The following is an 18189-nucleotide window of genomic DNA, read 5'->3' as shown; positions in this document are numbered from 1 at the left end:
CCACTCAATAATATATGAGTATTTTTGTTACAATGAGGAGTAAGCTAATGATTTTTTTTGTTTTTACACCACTGAAATTATTGTTTTTCTGACTATTTAATTCACTTGCTGTTCTATTTATGGTTTGATTTGCAAAGAGGAATCATGTCTGTCTGGTCAGGCCACCTGTCCCCATTATTAAATGTCTAATTAAAAAAAAAAAAAAAAAAATCTAGACCGATTCATTTCACCAGTTCAGAGGGGGAAAAAAAACACAATTAGAGTAATTTTGTTTTCATAATGCTAATGGAGACTTGTGTGTCTGTGTGTGTGTGTGTGTGTTGGGGGGGGGGGGGGGGGGTTAACATATCTTTGTTTTGTAGCGATACAGATGGTTACAGAAGTATAGAAAATTCTACATCTCGCGTTTAAAGAGTCTCTCTTTCTCTGTCCTTGCACACTTGTCTTCTTTCTATTTCTGTTCCAGCATGCAAATCAACACGACTTCAGGTTTTACTAGACAATCTCTGAAGGCCTCAGCATTGCACAATTTGCCTCACTCGCCTCTCCCGGCAACTACGTTTCCAACATGCTCCTCAAGTGCCTTGTTTGCATGTTTGACACTAATCAACTCTCTAAACGGCTGTCTGTTCTGTTGGCATTTGTCTCCGTTGCTTTGTCCGGAACACCAGTCATCCACCTCGAGCAGCCACTGAGATACGTTTTGTTACACCCAAAAGCCCCTGTGCACATACGTGACATAGCGTATCAGCACAAACATGAAAGATGTCACCAAGGCAACAGTAGGTGAAGGACCTCCGTTTGTTTGTTTACAGCAAGGATAAGTGGTTTTGATTGACAATGCAATGTGTAGCAATGCGTAAAACTCAAAAGGTTTTATTTTTTTTTTTTTTTTTTTTTACTTCAGAGAGTTTTGCCTCAAGGCCACTTGTTTGCAATGATAATGCTGTGAAATCTTGTGGGGGCTCTGATTCGCCTAGCCTTGTCAATCTATCTAGTGCCAATCACAAATGCACTCCTCCCTTCTTGATAAGGGCACAACTGATGGTTCACATTTCTTAATTGGCTTGCCAGCAGACGCTCCTCTTATTGCATTCTGGTGTAATATGTTATATCGCAGTGCTCCAAACAATTTGTGCAATAAACACAGTGTATTTATTTTGAATATTCAATTTTTATAATGCTTAAAGCATTTCTGCCTAGCTGCAATACTCGGCAATTAATGAAGAACCGTATGAAAATAAATGTCTACGTATATGTGTGTCTATCCGTGATTAGCCTACTACAAGAGTTACAGAGTACATCACTTGCTTATTTATGCTGGCTTCCAGGAAGCGTGTATTTGTGTGTGTGTGTGTGTGTGTGTGTGGCGTGTGTGTGTGTGCACGTGCCGCGCGTGTGTTTACACAATAATTTTTCTGAAGGTGACTCTATGATGTCCTCAAAAGACTGTTCCATCACCTATAATTAATGATCCAGAAACTATACTGATGATAAGGTAGAAAACCGGACTAAAACCAGTCCAAATACAGATGGACCTGATCTCTGCCACTGAAGTGTATGTTTCACACTAGGGCCAGCATATCATTTTCACAGATTATGTTACTCAGCGTTAGCATATAAAGCCTGTCAAGGGCATGGTAGTGGCATTGTTTTATTTTTTTTTTTTTATAATTTAATCAAAGGTTTGTTTGAGCAAAGTATTTCCACCTCATAACGTTTTTGGCCTTTTTTTTTTTTTTTTTTTAATCCACAGACTCAGCCATCCATCCCATGCCATTTCTCCAGTACCATCTTTCTCAGCATTCTTCATTTTAGGGACACATTGACATTGTTTAGGTCACAGCTTATTACACGTGAAAATGTTCTTATTGATTTTCACTTGGCATATTTAGAGCATTGTGCAAAACTGACGGAGACTATTTAATGGACTTAGCACAACGATAAATGTGTGATCTCTATGTAAAATGACTACAGTTCTGATTCACTGTTAGAAACAATAGAATTCTATCTCCGAACTGCTCGAATAGTTGGTATAACTCCAAACTTTTGTTAGGAGGTGACATGATTCTGTTCCATTCCATGAGTAGAATTCATAATTTAGGAGCTTCAACCATTGCACCATGAGAGGTTCCTATTTAGTTACAAAAAGTCTAAGGATGCAAGATGAGGGCTTGCTTCATTTTGCATTTCACATGCTGCTTTTAAGCAATACTGTCTTTTAAATAGAGCTCACAGGTGTAAGATTTTAAGACAGATCAGTTCCTCTGAACAAGCAAATTAAAGGGATGTGTAGAGAGTCACTCTTCTCCTGTCTAGATCACCAAGGATAATCAAAAGGCTAAAACAGGTCAACTATACCTTGAGCCATGTGCTTCCTTCTGAAGGAAATCCAGCTGTCCTCCAAAGCACATCCAGTGCCTTTCTGGGACACTTTATTTAAACTAATTAGTTCGCCTAAAGCCCTGTGCCACCACTACTTAGCATCCTGAGTGCTTGACAAAACCATCATGACAAAAATCAAAGGGACTTTACGAACCTTCAGATCCCTTTGCAAGAGTTTGTTCAGTACGATGCAACAGTCCAAGTATTGCATCATTCCATTGTGTCTCATTTATCCATGCATACATACACATACACACAAACACACACACACACACACACACACACACACACACACACACACACACACACATTTGTACCTTATTCTTACTGAGAGAAGATCTCTATGTGGTATCAGAGAAAAGGCTCTTTTAAAACGCATATGGAATGTTCTCATTAAAAGAGACGCGTGTCCCTGGTCTCACACTCCAGTTTCAGCAAGTAACCGAAGGTAACACCTTCATTTATTTAAGTAAGAGCAACCCTCTGGCACAGACACACGAGAGACAGACATCCTCTCTCTCTCTCTCTCTCTCCCTCTCTCTCTCTCTCCTTTTTTTTTCTTTGCATCAAGGACATTTGCTGTCAACTTACAGATTTTTTGTGTGACCAAAAGGACAGGTATATTCACAGTGCTATCATGCATATAATAGTTTGTTTTTCATGAAATGTTGCTTTTGAGGAGTTACGGGGTTTTCTCTCTCTCTCTCTCTCTCTCTCTCTCTCTCTCTCTCTCTTTTCTTTTCTTTTTTAACACACAAAGCCAGTACAAATACTCACAATTCAACAATGCTACCATAGTTTAGACATTCGGAACAACTTTATAGATTCAAACACATACTTCTGAGAGGTCATGATCCTTTATTGTATTGACTAGTAATGTAAGGAATCTGGAAAATGGTATATTTCAGCTTTATGCTACATGGCTTGATGTGTTCAGATGGACACTCATCATCATAAGGAATGTGTTGAATATTTCAACACACTTCATCCATACGACCTATATCTTCTGAGGTGAAAATAATGAGCATCAACTTGTCCTGAATAATGAATTAACCCTGTGGATTTACTTTTTTTTTTCTTTTTCAGTTAAAACCCACAATATCTCTCCACATCTTTTTAACAAGATTGAAATTCCATTCATAGCATTTCCTGTTTATGCCGTTCATTTTCTGACAAGTGATATACAAGTGATTGTGTGCATGAGTGCGTGTGTGTGTGTGTGTGTGTGTGTGTGTGTGTGTGTGTGTGTGTGTGTGTGTGTGCGGGCATGCATGTGCGTGCGTGCATGCGTGTGTGTATGCTTGTGTGCAAACCAAGTCATCGGTAAACACAGGGTTTTTTTTTGTTTTTTTGTTTTTTTTCCTCAGATGTGCTCAGTGCTTCTGAAACTTTCATGAAGCCTCAGCAGGGCCAACAATCTCATTTGTGTTAATATCCTCAGACGGCCCAGTGGCTGTAAAGGCCTAAATGTCTCTGGGCCACATCTCCAGGTGTTTTGTTCCCCTCCCCAAGCAAGCACTTACGATGATAAATGGAAATGCTGCCCTGAGCTGTCACATCTTTATTACAAAATGAATTATTGAAAATTAAACAGCCAGAGAGGGTGTGTGTGTGTGTGTGTGGAGGTGGAGGTGGAGGTGGTGTGTGTGTGTGGGTGTGTGGGTGTGTTGGGGGGGGGGGGGGGGGGGGGGGTCATAATGCCCAGATATGCCAGGAGTCACTGACTCTTCTGTATCATGGATCATCGAGTGCTGTCTGAGGGGTGTGACTTCACTCCTCATAAAGGATTAATTTTTCTTTGGTTAAAATGGCTGTGACTCTTATCAAGTGTTTCCACGGGTCAAAGTGTGAAAATGCCGGGGAAAAAAGGGGGGGGAAATAGCAAAATGTAGCTCAGAACCGAAAACAGAGATTGGGGTGAATTTCTATGGCAGGCATAATTAATCGAGCTCTGCATAGGCTAATTGAGAACGGGAAAAAATAATTTGAAAGGCCATTACCTCCGTGTCACAAATAATCATATCACCTTTCTCTTTTGCAAGCTTAGTCAACATTATAATCAGTTGATTTTGAGAGAGTGAAAGGGGGAGAGAGAGAGAGAGGGAAACAGGGAGGGGCAATAGATGGAGGGAGAGACATAGAAAATGCCAGTAAGATCAATAGAACATCTAGTGACACACATAATATAGTAATTTTACACTATTTCTCATCTTAGTTGTGGAAATACCAGTGTCAAACACTGTGGAAACGATTTAATATCAGTCTAAATTAAATCCTAAATTAAAAATCATTCAAAGGACCAGACCAGTGTCAGAGATTCTGCAGCAGTGTATAATTATCTAGCTAGTGGTTTGTTCCTCTGACTGCAGGACCTTCCTTAGAATGTCAAGCACTGTACAGTACATCTCACCAACCACATGACTTTGATACGACTCTAACTGTCTGTATGTGTAATTTACCACAGAATAACCTCAGGCTTCATTCATTGTCTTTAACCACACGCACATCTATGACACGGCTTGTTGGGAGGTTTCAAAAGAAGCATCTCCATTCAGATACGACCCCATGGAACCTGTATGACTGAATAGAGATCAAGCAGAGGGCCTACACCTCTGTGGCTGGAGAAAGAGGACGAAGAGGCCACTCATAAATTGGTAAACCACGGTCTATTGATCGGTAAGTTGCATACAGTTACTTATTAGAGTGATTGATGACGTTCTGTTGGGGGCAAAGACCTTCCCACCACTTAATGGGAATTGCCTGGGTTCTGAAAATATCCGTGCACTCGCAATCGCATAGAGCAGGCCAATGCATCAGGGCTCCAGACATATCTTGTCAATTTGTGGTGGCTGGCAGTGTAAGCCTGCCTTCATTTATTTCTTTATTTATTCATGCTTTTTGTTCTGAAGGGGATTTTTTTCTGGCAAACATACGTCGATTACCACTTTGATACGTCATCCTGCAAAACCTACTGAGACTCACTGGCCAACCATTGTGCCATGTCTCGGTTTTGAGCGGTCCCCCACCCCCCCTTCACTTGCTACTCCTACATTTACCACACGCTAATATGAGCCTTTGTATTCAGTTGAACAACATGTACTTTTTTATATCCATTTTAAAGTGATTTATGACTTTTTGTGTCGCCTTTTGCCTGGAAACAATGGACACGTTTGAGAAAGGTTTTATCATTTCATGTCTGGTATTTGATATGAAGACTTGTTCCAGACCACTAGCTAATCTGGGGGTGATTAGGGCTTCACTGTTTGGTTTAACTCTAGACAGCTCTTCTAGAGAACATGTATTACTGTAAACTAGATTTTGCAAGTTTCACAGAAAACTCTCTTTCCTCTTTCCTATCCTATTCTCTCTTCTCCAGTTCCTTTACCTCACACTATCCCTCTGAACTGAGATTCCCTTCTCCTTACCAAAAGAAATATATTGACAGAAACATGGGAGAGCTTAGCCATTATCTTTCAACAGCACCACAGTTTGTCCAAAATCACTGTGAATTCAAAATAGTAGCTCACAATAATACAACCTCGCGCTCCGTGCTAGGAATTTCAATATCTTTTCACTGAAGGGGGCTCTGTGTTACTTTTTTTTTTTTTTTTTTTTAAGGAGCTTTTCATAATAATTCTTGCGGTAAGCAAAGGCAACACGTTTCAAACAGCCCTTTATTTGAAAGGCAAAGCATGCACTTCTTTGTGTTTCCAACAGTAATCTCTTTTTCCTCGGCAGCCAAGCACTTCTGCTTTCTCCCTAAAAAGCACTACCGGTAGCGAAGAGTTGAATCTGAGGTTTTGGTTTTTTTTTTTTTCTTCTTCTTTTTTTTTTTAAACCATTTGTTCCAAGTTGTGCTATCAAATCATTAATTATTTTGTTATGCTTCCAATGAATTGTTATACTTTGGCTCTAAGGACCCAGGTACAAAATTACAACAGAATGACTCTCCCACAGACACATGAGAGAGAGAGAGAGAGAGAGAGAGAGGGAGAGGGGGTGAGATGCTGAATACCAACACTACGACTGAACAGCATCATGTGCACACTCATTGACACAATTTAAAAGAGAACAGTGGCAGGTGGAGGGCTTTTATTGCATAGTCTAATGAAACCTCTGTTGATGAAGAGCACATTCAATAAAGCAGAATGTTAATTTTCCCCAGTGTGATTTTGGATTTAAGTTTGATAAACCCATCTCACTTTAGAATACTGCATTATAGACTCACTGTGTCTCTGCCCTGGATTAGTTTTCTTTCTGTCTTTCTTTCTGTCTTTCTTTCTTTCTTTCTTTCTTTCTTTCTTTCTTTCTTTCTGTCTGTCTTTCTGTCTTTCTTTCTTTCTTTCTTTCTTTCTTTTAAATCTTTTCCACTAGGCCATTTAAACCATTAAGAATGAATTTTTTCCATTATTTTGGGAGCGAAACACGCTTAAATTATGCTCGACTCTATCCAGACATAATTAAGATGAATAATTAAAGTGACAGTAAAGGGTGACCTCTGTGCCATTCAGCCAGTGGTACTTCTGGAGGGAAAAAAAAGGAACTGACTGAAATGCCCACACATCCTCACTTCATTAGGAAGTCTTAGCAAGAAAAACACTGCCACCAGATAATATTTCACACGTCATCCATTTGGCGACAGTATTCTAAAACTGTTAATTAAGAACAAAGCTCGATTACAGGTTCAATAGACCCAATCCTGATTGTCTTTTGGAGGGCTTTGACATTCTTGCTGCAGCAGTCCTCATTAGCACATTCAAGAACAAAGTTCTGGTCTTGTGAGTGAATGTTCTTCTTTTTCTTTTCTTTTTTTTTTTTTTTTTTTTCCAGTCGGTGTGTGGGAAACATGACACTATAAACAATCTGGTCACAACAGCAGGTGTTTCTCCAAACTGTGCAAGGTCCGTGTTAAGCACTGGTGCTAATAACTGTGATATTATGTTTTGTTGATTTTCATATAACTCTTAGGAATACGGTATGCTGTTTTAAAGAGAATGGAGGGTGACGAGTCATTCCACAGTGCAGCAACTTCAAGCATAATGTTCCAATTCAAAAGTACTTCATTATAATAGGTAAAGACTCAGAAATAGGACAGAGTCTTGCAGCATATGTTTCATGGATACAATTCAAAGTAAAGAAATCAAAAGTATGCCAGACGTTAGAGATATCACATCCTTCAAAGTTTTCTCTTTTAAAACAACAAATAAATAAGAATTAAAAAAAAAAAAAAAAAAAAATCATACCCAATATTTTTTAAAGCTGTCCCAAAATGACATGTCAACAGCCTGGGCTATCACGCTCCGTGTTTTTCTTGCGGCAATGGTTGCCAAAAGAAGTGAGGAGACAAGCAGCTTGTATTCTAGTCAGCACAGACCGAGCCAGTAGCACTTGCTGGCTGTATTTAGAGGCTGGCAAATGGGCTCCATTTGCTCTAATCAAATTATGGTGACATTTGATATGTGGCTTATTAAGAGACGTTTTCCCTCGGTGGCTTGGTGAGGCTGATAGTGAACTCACATTGTGAAGACCACAGAGGGTAATGCTTTGTTGTCAAGGTTACGTGGCATTCATGACTGTAATCTAGGTGAGCTCACCACAACATGCCCATTAGAAACTCACCTTTAGAATTTTTTTTTTTTTTTTCAAGTTTGTCATAAACACTGTAATATACAATTTGAGACAGAACAATAAAAATGAAAATTCATTTCAGATTTAGGCTCTTTTAAATGTCCATCATAATTTGGAAAGTAAAATGTTGTGTTGCGCTAATGTATTTAGTATGACTATTAGGATCAATAGGTTATGAGAGCAAGATCACAACGCAGTGGTCACAGCAAGCATTCATGCATACCAAGAACCCATTCAAAAATATGTCTTACCAACACACATATTTTTCAGGCAAATACCCTTTCACGATATGTTGACTGAAGCACACTTATAAAGGGAAATTAATATATTAATATGTAACAAATAAACAATATGTTTTTCAGGAAAAACAAAACCAAAAAAAGAGAAGAAAAATCTTGCCATTCCACATCAGAGTAGCACACTTCCATTTTGCAAACTTCAGTTCAAGAACACAAACACTGTATGTCTTAGGCCTCACAAACTCCTCTTCTGTTTCTGCAACAGCTTCGTATACTTTCAAACTAATTAGAGGAGAGAGACCTGATAATGGCATGCCTTAATGAGTTGAGACTCATTGTTTTGTAGTTTTTTGGGGTCTTTTTGGTCGGGGGCTGGGGGGGGGTCGGGGGGGTGGGGGGGGGTTATATTTTTTATGTGTGTTTGTTTTTTGCAGTTGTTGTTGTGGTTGCTGTTGTTGTTTTGTGCAATTCATTGTATCAGGAAAGATGACCAGAGTTTGTACACGTCTCCTACCAAGTATGCAGATTTTCTATTTTCTTTTTTTTCAGCATTACAGATTCTACTCATTGTGGATATATAGATGTCACACAGGTAGTTTTAAAAGACCACCTGGGTGGCTTTCCATTGACGCTCTCTGGCTGATGACAGTATCTGAATTTCTTAGCAACCCTGCTGTGTGCTTAAATACAAACTGTTATCAAGGATAGCTGTCCTACATTTTAAGCAACAGGCCTGAAATTTAAACAAAATAGTTAAAAAAATTTAAAAAAAAACGTTAGCATAACACCAGTCAAATGATGTGGTTAAAATAAGACTGTTATTATACACATACACACACATACACACACGCACGCACACGCACACACACACACACACACACGCGCACGCACGCACACCTACACAAAATAAATTAATTACTAGCAGTCAGTCAAACGATTTATGACTGAAGTGCCCTGAATTAATTTTTAATAGGAAAATGTCCACGGTTTTCTTAAATGGACAGATCTCACTATATTGCCTCAGTTTATCATTTGCTAAAGAAGCATTCCCATCTTCTTGCTCCTCTTGGATTGGCTGAAAGATAACTGATGAGCTGCTATGACGCAATCAAATTCTAAACATCTGCAGGATCTTTTGCTTATCTGTGCAAAAGCAGAGAATAGAACAATGTACTAGTATGTCAAATCACTAACACATTTAATGGAGATCTATATATAAACCAAATCTACATTACTAACAAATCTCTGCAGATAACTGAAAAACATGAACATGAGGGCATGTTGGATGAAAGAAGTAGCCTTATAAATGGCAGGACTTTAACACTGGGCAGTGAGGAGAATTAAGTTTTCATCCATATATCAATATACACGTCAACTAAACCTTGGCCTTGTTTGATGTATGAGGGGCATATGCTTCTCTGCCCCTGACAGCTATTTGTTTCTGAGGGTGAGCAAGAACAGATTAAATTGGCTGTAACATTTGCCTGGGCTACTTCACAGATTAGATTCAGGCAACAGTGGAATTCCAATAGTGTGCTTGTGTAAGAATTTGGTGTTTCATCAGAATCAGAGTCCAAGTTAAGGTAACACTCTACAGCGATCTTGCCCAATTTTCTAGCTCATTTTACCCTTGATAGGTCAAAGACATATAAATGAGCCAAAACAGCACAATGACAGTACAAAAACAAAAAAAGAAAAAGTTATTGTGAATATACATAGAAACATACATTTTTAGCACCTTTGGCTAATGTAGTCCTGGGAAACTTGAGTAGACCTGAGGAGCCACTCCATATTCATCAGTTAGACACACCAAAGGCATGCATATCTGAGCATCTAAAGGCTTTGATCCATCTTTAACGCTGCTCCAGAGATGACACTGCAGTTTTGGAGCAATGACATTCTGTCCCTACTCTCCTTCCTACCCTTCTCACAGCAAACAAACACACTCATAGGTGTCTTTCCCACCTCCTCTCTCTCTCTCTCTCTCTCTCTCTCTCTCTTTTTTTTGTTACTTTGATGCAATCACAGGGAGCAAACCCTTTTTTAAGATGACAGCTACAGTACGCGAGGTCACATAATTAAAGTAGTCCATTGTAACCATAGGTGTGAAAGTGTTTTTTTTTTTTTTTTTTCCTTACCCTGTGCCCCATCCATCATTCACTGACAGCTCCTTCACATCATCATTTTTTTGCAAATGAAAAGGTGGTGGCGAAAGTAAGGCCTTCAAATTTTAATGAAGGATAATTGTTTTTTTTTTTTTCTTCTTTTTCTTTCTTTTTTTCCTTTAGCCATCAGTCGATGCTTGCCTCACACGAGGGGGGGGGGGGGGGTCGAAGAAGACAGAAAAAGAAAGAAAAGGGAATTCAAAAAAAAAAAAAGGGAAATTGGTTGAGTACTACTTTTATGCAAAGAAGGACCCTGACAAACTGAATGAAGAGGCAAACCGTTGGCCTCCCTCTATCTCTCTCTCACTTTGAGATAACAATAAGCTTGGTTGATCATGTCTCCTATTGCAAAAGAGGTCAGACACTCATAGAGGAGAATGAGTTTTCTGTTCTTTTCTTTCTTTTTGTTCCCACCAATTTGAGTCAGTGAGCACTTTCAGAATTGAATCACTTCATATCTGTTTACACCTGAGGGAGCCCAGACCGAAGAGACATTCAGAATCATGTTACAGTGGTTTTACAAATCTCTGGGCTGTTTTGAATCACTTCACCCATAGCCAGACACCTCACCCCAAGTCTTAGTCAGAAACTTGTGAGATACATTGTTTTATTTGCCTGCAGCACTATGAATCAATTCCTAATTCAATCAATTTCTGCATTCTTGAACTTTCCCAGACACAACCCACCCTTCTGTGCATCTCTGCAGGCACCTAAGTATCAAACTAACTGACAACAGAGTCTCATCTCTATATAAAACTCTTTTTTTTTTTTTTTTTTTGGTCACAGATGAAGATGGTATCTTCTCCAGACCAAACCTCTGAGTCACCTGACCCTCTCTCAGCGAGTCCTTCTGGGATTCCTGCTGGGAAAAAGTTCCGACATTGTCTTCTGTTCTGGAAGGAGCACAAAGGTCTCGACTCAGCGCGGTCAGTCCAAGTCCTTATGGCAGCCCACGTGAATGCTAGCGGCATTTGTGTCCACACCCTGGCCAAATTCCCAATCTGGCTCACAGTCTGGCCATTTAATCATCGCCCCAGTCGGACTAATTAAAAGCCCCTCCACTGAAACGGATAGCTAGCACAGATAGCGCATTCTGGTGCCGTATGGCTGCCAAGCCCGGGCATCAGCTATAAAGCTCTAGGGGAGGATGAGGCCAGTAATGCCCAAGTTGTGATGTGTTGTTTTTCAAAAATGTATGAACACTTTACTTCAAGTGATAAAACAAGTGTAACTGTACTCAGGTGTCTGAAGTATAATTAAGCTTATGTAAATTCCATGGACACTTCATGTGGAGATATGGAGACTGCCTGCTCAATTTGGAATACGGGTCTCGCGACAAAGTTAATACAGCCGACAAACTACTGTGAATGGCTCGTTATCACTTCATAACGCTTACTGCCATGCAATGATTCCACAAAAGATTTCATTACATCTAAGACCACACCGTAAAACACGCCACTGGCGTGAAGTAAACTTTTCAGCTGCCCCAAAGAGCTGAATGCCATCTCTCAAATGTTCAAATCCAGGGTAAGCAGGTATCAATAAATCATGAAAATATATAACATCCCATTTTCAGATTTGAGTGCAACTGCAGTCTTGCTCCCAAGGCCTGTATCTTTAGCCATACCATTCCCCAGTTGTCCTGTCTTTCTTGGTGCAAATCCTTCCCAGTGCTATCAATTATGAAGACGAGCAATTATTAATGAAATGCTTCGATAAATATTGCAATGAGGGAAAGTTCATTTCAAATAGTCATCAGCGTCTGTGGTTTCCATGTGGGGAACGAGGCTTGCAGTGCTTAAGTGTTCGCACACCAGACATACCTATGTTCAAGATTCAAAAAAACACGTCAACGTTAATGATTCAAAAACAAGCGGTTTCATCTTATGTGTGGTTCAAGTGTGAGGACGAGCGGGTGTGACATGTGGAAGTGTAATTCCTCCGGATGACCTTTTTCTAAATCTCAGTAGGATGCCTGTACATATTCTGCGGTGATGCAAGGTGTTTAATTTGATGTGCGCTGGGCTCCAATTCTGTGGGTTTTTTTTTTTTTTTTTTTTCTGTTTTGACATAAGCAAATCAGTGTGACCTGAGAACATATGTTTCTTTAGCTCAAACTTTATAAAATCTTTGGCAGAACGCCTCGTTGCCCGTTACGCTCTGGACAAAACTCCTGTAACCTCCTTCTGTTTATCTCCTGTGAAACATTTATATATGAGTAGCATCCCCAACATATATGTATATCTTTAAACACACACACACACACACACACACACACACACATACATACACATATTATACATATATGTACCTATATATATATAAGACATAGATACAAAACAAGTTGTACATGGAAAAGTATAAGGAAAGTAAAAAGGAAAGTAAATAAGGATGTTCTTACTTTGAGAGTCGAACTCAAATGTAAACCAAACATTCAAGACTGAAATAGGACATGCAAGTGCAAGAGTAACTGTGGGAGTAACTACAATTGTTTGGACTATTGTGAGTCAAAGGAAGAGCGAAACTGTAAGCTGGAGCTTCTGAAACTATAATCATCTCCCTGTCATTAAAAATGAAGACATCACCTTTTGGCTGACTGCCTCCAAGAGCTGGTTATGACCTTTACACGGAAGCATGTTCTAGTCCGAAGGGCATTACCTCAAAGTGGCTGCGTGCTGGATGCAAATTGAATGGGACAGGTGTTGGTCCCTATGGTACTATGGGATCTGTAGTTCGCAGACACCAGGAGGCACTGAGTTGTTTCCAGATGTGGAAGTGCCATCTGCTCCTCTCTCCTTCATTTTAATTAGCACCACTCTTTTTCTTTATCACCCCTTCCCTGCCTCCTCTCCGAGGAGCCTCACTGTGTCTCATTATGACAAACAGGTCAGGCAAACTATTGATGCCCCACAGACAAACACAAATTAATATTTCATTCTAGTCATAATAGGCCCTTTCTTTGTCATCATCTTCACCCTCATCATCAGAGAGGGAGAAGAGAGGGAGAGAGAGGGAGAGAGAGAGAGAGAGAGAGAGAGACAGACAGAGAGACAGACAGAGACAGACAGAGAGGGAGAGAAAGAAGGAGTTAGAGGCTGTCAGGTCCCAGAATAAACTGTCAGTGTCCCTATTACATGAATTTCATATTTGTTGAGCTACACTCAAGCTTATGTGTCACTATAATGATGTCTAGAATTAAAGTCTAACTATATCTCATTCTAAGACAATGAAAATCTAGTTAACACAAGATGTGCTTGCAGAAACTGCAAGCCTGAATTGGTTATTATATATGTGTATACTACAACTACTATATATGTACAGGTTAAAAACATGTAGTAAAAAACAAAACAAAAAAAAAATCTGTGCTTATGTTTTTCTTTAGTATGATATTAAGAAAGGATGGATAATTGCAACTGGAAGTTTGGGCTTATGTGCACAGTGATGTCTTAACTACAGCTACACCTAGACAGGAAACTCCACCATCTAAATAGCATTTGTCCATCCTCAGCCCTCTTGATGGAGAGAGAAGCCTGCATGTAAAATTTGTCCCTCAAGAGGTGGCTTGTGTTTCATATGGTCCACTTTTCTGCACTCATCTGATAACGAAGACTGACGGTTATGCCAGTGCTCTCACCCTGCTTACTGTTGAAGCTCCACTGTACCAGAGCACAACACTGATTCACTCAAGCAAGAGAGAGAGAGAGAGAGAGAGAGAGAGAGAGAGTCCGCACAAATCCAGCAAGGCCCTCTGCCAGAGTAGAGCTTATCAGTACAGCAGAATCCGCGGGCACAAGTGTGCTGTGCCGTCTGAAACCACTTTTTTTTTGTGCTTTTGTGTGCGAACAGCCCCCAAAGACAGCAGCCAAATTCACCCTTGTCAGTCATAGAAGCTTGCTTTATCATGAGCCAGACAGTAGCTCTCAGCTGAAGGCAAAAGCGTAAGGGAACCTGTATGCTGAAGATGTGCACTCATACAGATAACATGCCCCTTACCCTCTAAACACAGACTTTGACGCATGGAATGAAAGGTTATCATGAGTGGTTTGGCTTATACGTGCAGTCCTGCAGTGTTCTTCTTTTTTTTTTTCTTTTCTTTTTCTAAGGAACCTTAATTGTTTAAAAGAAACGTACCATACTGTTGGTTAAAAGGACCACTGACTTGCTCTCTTTAGCATGGGGGGCACTCAGAGGAAGACCAAAAAGAGAAATGGATGGTGGTGGATAATGGTGGAGGATGGTGGAGAAAATGCTGCAAACAGACACTTTGTGACATGGCAGGTCTCCCATCTTCTCTCTCTCTCTCTCTCTCTATGCTACTGCATGACTCTAATTGGTCCTGACTCTGCATGCTTCTTTAGAGAATTAATGGGATCAATACACTCATGCACTGGTAATGTGAGGACACTGACCTCACTGTACAGCACACTGTGAACTAAGGGTAAGGAAATATCCCATTGATTTCCACAGCCCCATTATTTACAATGCAACCAGAATGTGGCTCGGATGAAATAAACCTTCTAATTTATCAATAAGAACTAATTTAGAGGTGAAAATAGAGTGTGAATACCACGGATCATACAACTTTGAATGGACTGACATGGACACCACACTGCAGCTCTATTGATTTTCACATGCTAACATGTGATGGAATACCATAAAATATTAGGCCTAAGAGATGTAAGTCTACACCTTTCATACGCAAAAAGAAAAAAACAAAAAAAACAAAAACAGAAATACCTTATTTTGAGTGTCAACATATCTATGTAGTGAATACCAGAACATCTGAAAATCAAACATTCCATCAGATATACGAGGTGTTCTTTTGATCTGTACATGTATGCATCTGGTCTCTTACAACCCTGTCCAAAAAGTCATTTAAAAAAAACCTCTACATTAACAATGAAAAAAAAAAAAATCGCAAAATATATTTATATATTTTTGTCTCTGAGCGCCAAATGAATGATCTGTTTCTGAGGTTCACTGACATATAAAGCTTGATACATATTCTCTAGGACAATTTTCACTAACCGGAGGTGATTCTTTTTTTTCTGTGATCATTTTTTAATGCTTAAAATAATTGACCTTGAGAAATTAATTACTTGTGAGCACCGCTGCTTTCCCCAGTGCCGACTGAGACAAATGAATGAAGCTGGAGAAAATTTTTCATCCTTTTATCAGTCTCCATTTTTCAGCTAAATGTGCCTTCTTCATGCTGAGAGATATCCGGAGAATGATCCAAGACTGTTATTCGTCAAATTTAATATTTAGCACAGGTCTCTGTGAAAAAATATTTGATAGTGACACACCATATTTTAATTTTGATTGTTCTGCATACGATACGTTGCATTCTCTTAGCGGTTCTGTCCTTCGCACACAATGTAGGGACATGTGTGTGTGTGTGGGGGGGGGAGGGTCTTTTACATCAATAGCAACACGTTTTCAGGATGACAATGTAATCAAATTGAAGAATTCAATACGCAGGGCTGCAGGTGCTGCATGTACTGTTCCATAAAACAAAGCAAACACATTTCCTGTCATTTAAATATTGTGCGGTCTTTACTTTATTTAGACTTTGCACATTTTCACTGGGCATGTTTGTTTGTTGTGCTGGAAATGCAGTGTTAAGAGGTAGAATAATTCAATAGAATAGTAAATGTCAGTCAACTCACATACCAGACCAGGCAATGCCAGCAACTAAAACAAATGCTCCTATCCAAAACAAATCATCAAAGTGTTGATCAGCTCGTATTGCACATTTGTACCAGAGCCAGTTTGCTCTGGCAGGAACAAGCGTTACGAATGACTGTCAAGTGAAGTCACACAGTTTCTTGGCCAGTATGTCTTCTTACCAAGTTCAGATTGATAACAGATTTTTATTCTGAAACAGTAAAATATCCCTTGGTGTGTACAGTCTGCCAACATCATATCTCACAGTTGGAAACAAACTGATAGTTACAATTACTAATAGTTAAAAGGAAAGAGAGGAAGAAAAGTCAAGCTAGACTGCAAGAACCAATACAACTGGAACTTCAGCACTTTAAAGCAGGTTATGTAATCTCTCGCCTCCGCTTTATGATGCCCTGCCAAACTGATTCAGTGTTCACCTCTGTTGATTTGTTCAGAAGTATCAATTAAACACTCTGACATGCATGATGTCAAAACACTATTTTAATGCTCTATTTCCAAAACATTTTGATTTCTGAAGGCCACAAATAGTGAAAAATAAATAAATAACAACAACAAAAAACTTTACTGGAGGGCTGAAAAAAAAAAAAAAAGATGAAAAGAGATATCCATATCAGTCAGAGTGATGTTTGAGTTTTTCATGTCTCACGTATCACCTTACACACCATTGCTTTTTCAACCCGTCCTTCCTGTCTAATGCTGTGCGCATATCTTTACTGGCTTATTTGTGTAATTTCCTCAAACCAGAGTAATGACTTCTTTGATAGAAGCCCTGCCCTCTTAATGTCTGCATGAGCAGGCCTAGACGCAGAAACACAAGACTGAGCGGGGGAAACCGTAATGCTAGTTTTGCCTGGCTCATTAACTTTCCCTTTCATCTGATGAATGGCTTTCTCAGAGAACGAAAGGGGAAGGGGAAAGTATACATCCAATATTTCTTTATTTACTCATTTATTTATCTATCTCTCTATCTCTCTCTCTCTCTCTCTCTCTCTCTCTCTTCATATATATGTATATGCACATAGGACACATTTATCTGCGCGAGTTGACTCTTAAACATTTCCTTGAAATCTTTTGTGAAAAATTCTGTATATTCTTGGAAAATTCTAAATTTATGTAATGAATGTCCGTAGAGAAAAACTGGCCTTAGAAATACTGAATTGGATTGTTACATCATTGTTGATTCATCTGGGATCCTCAGGGCTCCTGTATAGTTAGAATGATGCCTGATTCAACAGCCAAATTCAATGAAGTGGTACCTTTATCATGACGCTTAATCATATTACCTCTTTGTTCAATAAAACATAGGATTTATGTCAAACTTATTCCAATTTTTGGCTTTGGCAACTCCTCTTCAGTTATTTTTCTTTAGTTAGCATTTTACCCTTCCTAAATGATATAACCTCTCTTTCTTTAAAAGTCTGCTTTCAAGTTACATTGTTCTTATTAGATCAGTGAAAATACTGTCCTGAAACCAATTTGGGTCATAATTGAAGAGACTTTTGTGACACTTTGGGCAGTAGTTTGAACATTTTTAAGAGAAACCTTGAAACTGACAAATGAACTGACTAATTTTCCATTTTGTTAATGTCATCATTTTCTCCTCAGAATGAAAAATAAGGATTGAATACACATCCATCAAAAGTTGCACAGCAGAATCGAAATGCCATGCAACAGGAAATGACAGTCATCAACTCTATGGCAAAGTTATTGTTGATTCTCTGATCTTAACAGGTTTGCTGGAATGCTTTGTAGATAAAGAGAGGAAAACTGGGTTAATTTTAGCTGAAAATGAACCTGACAATTCAGGGGGTGGATAATTGTGAAATGTCTCACTGAAGCTACTCCCTTAGAATTGGCATAATTAATAACATGAAATTGTTTTTGCAACCTTCTCAAATGGTTGAAAGAGTGCAACTTTTGTGAAAGTACCTTTTCATCACAACAAATAGGCATCGACGCATCAAAAATGTCCCAAGGTAAATACTTATCTCAAAAAGGCAAGAAAGAAACAATGTTTTTGTTCCAACATATTTTGGGATGAGCTTTATATAAGGGTAGGTGGTGCATTTGCAGAATAAATGCAC

At 39.2% G+C, this 18189-nt stretch overlaps 1 protein-coding gene across 1 annotated transcript in view; it reads right to left on the bottom strand.

The window, feature by feature from the left end:
- gpc6a (glypican 6a) overlaps nucleotides 1–18189 on the bottom strand; it is a 125421-nt gene that overhangs the window by 64108 nt on the left and 43124 nt on the right. The window lies entirely within an intron of this gene.

Source organism: Chanos chanos, chromosome 7 (assembly GCF_902362185.1).
Source record: "Chanos chanos chromosome 7, fChaCha1.1, whole genome shotgun sequence".
NCBI classification, from domain to species: domain Eukaryota; kingdom Metazoa; phylum Chordata; class Actinopteri; order Gonorynchiformes; family Chanidae; genus Chanos; species Chanos chanos.
The sequence above is the reverse complement of the archived record's forward strand: the minus strand, read 5'-3'. Positions and strand labels throughout refer to the sequence as shown.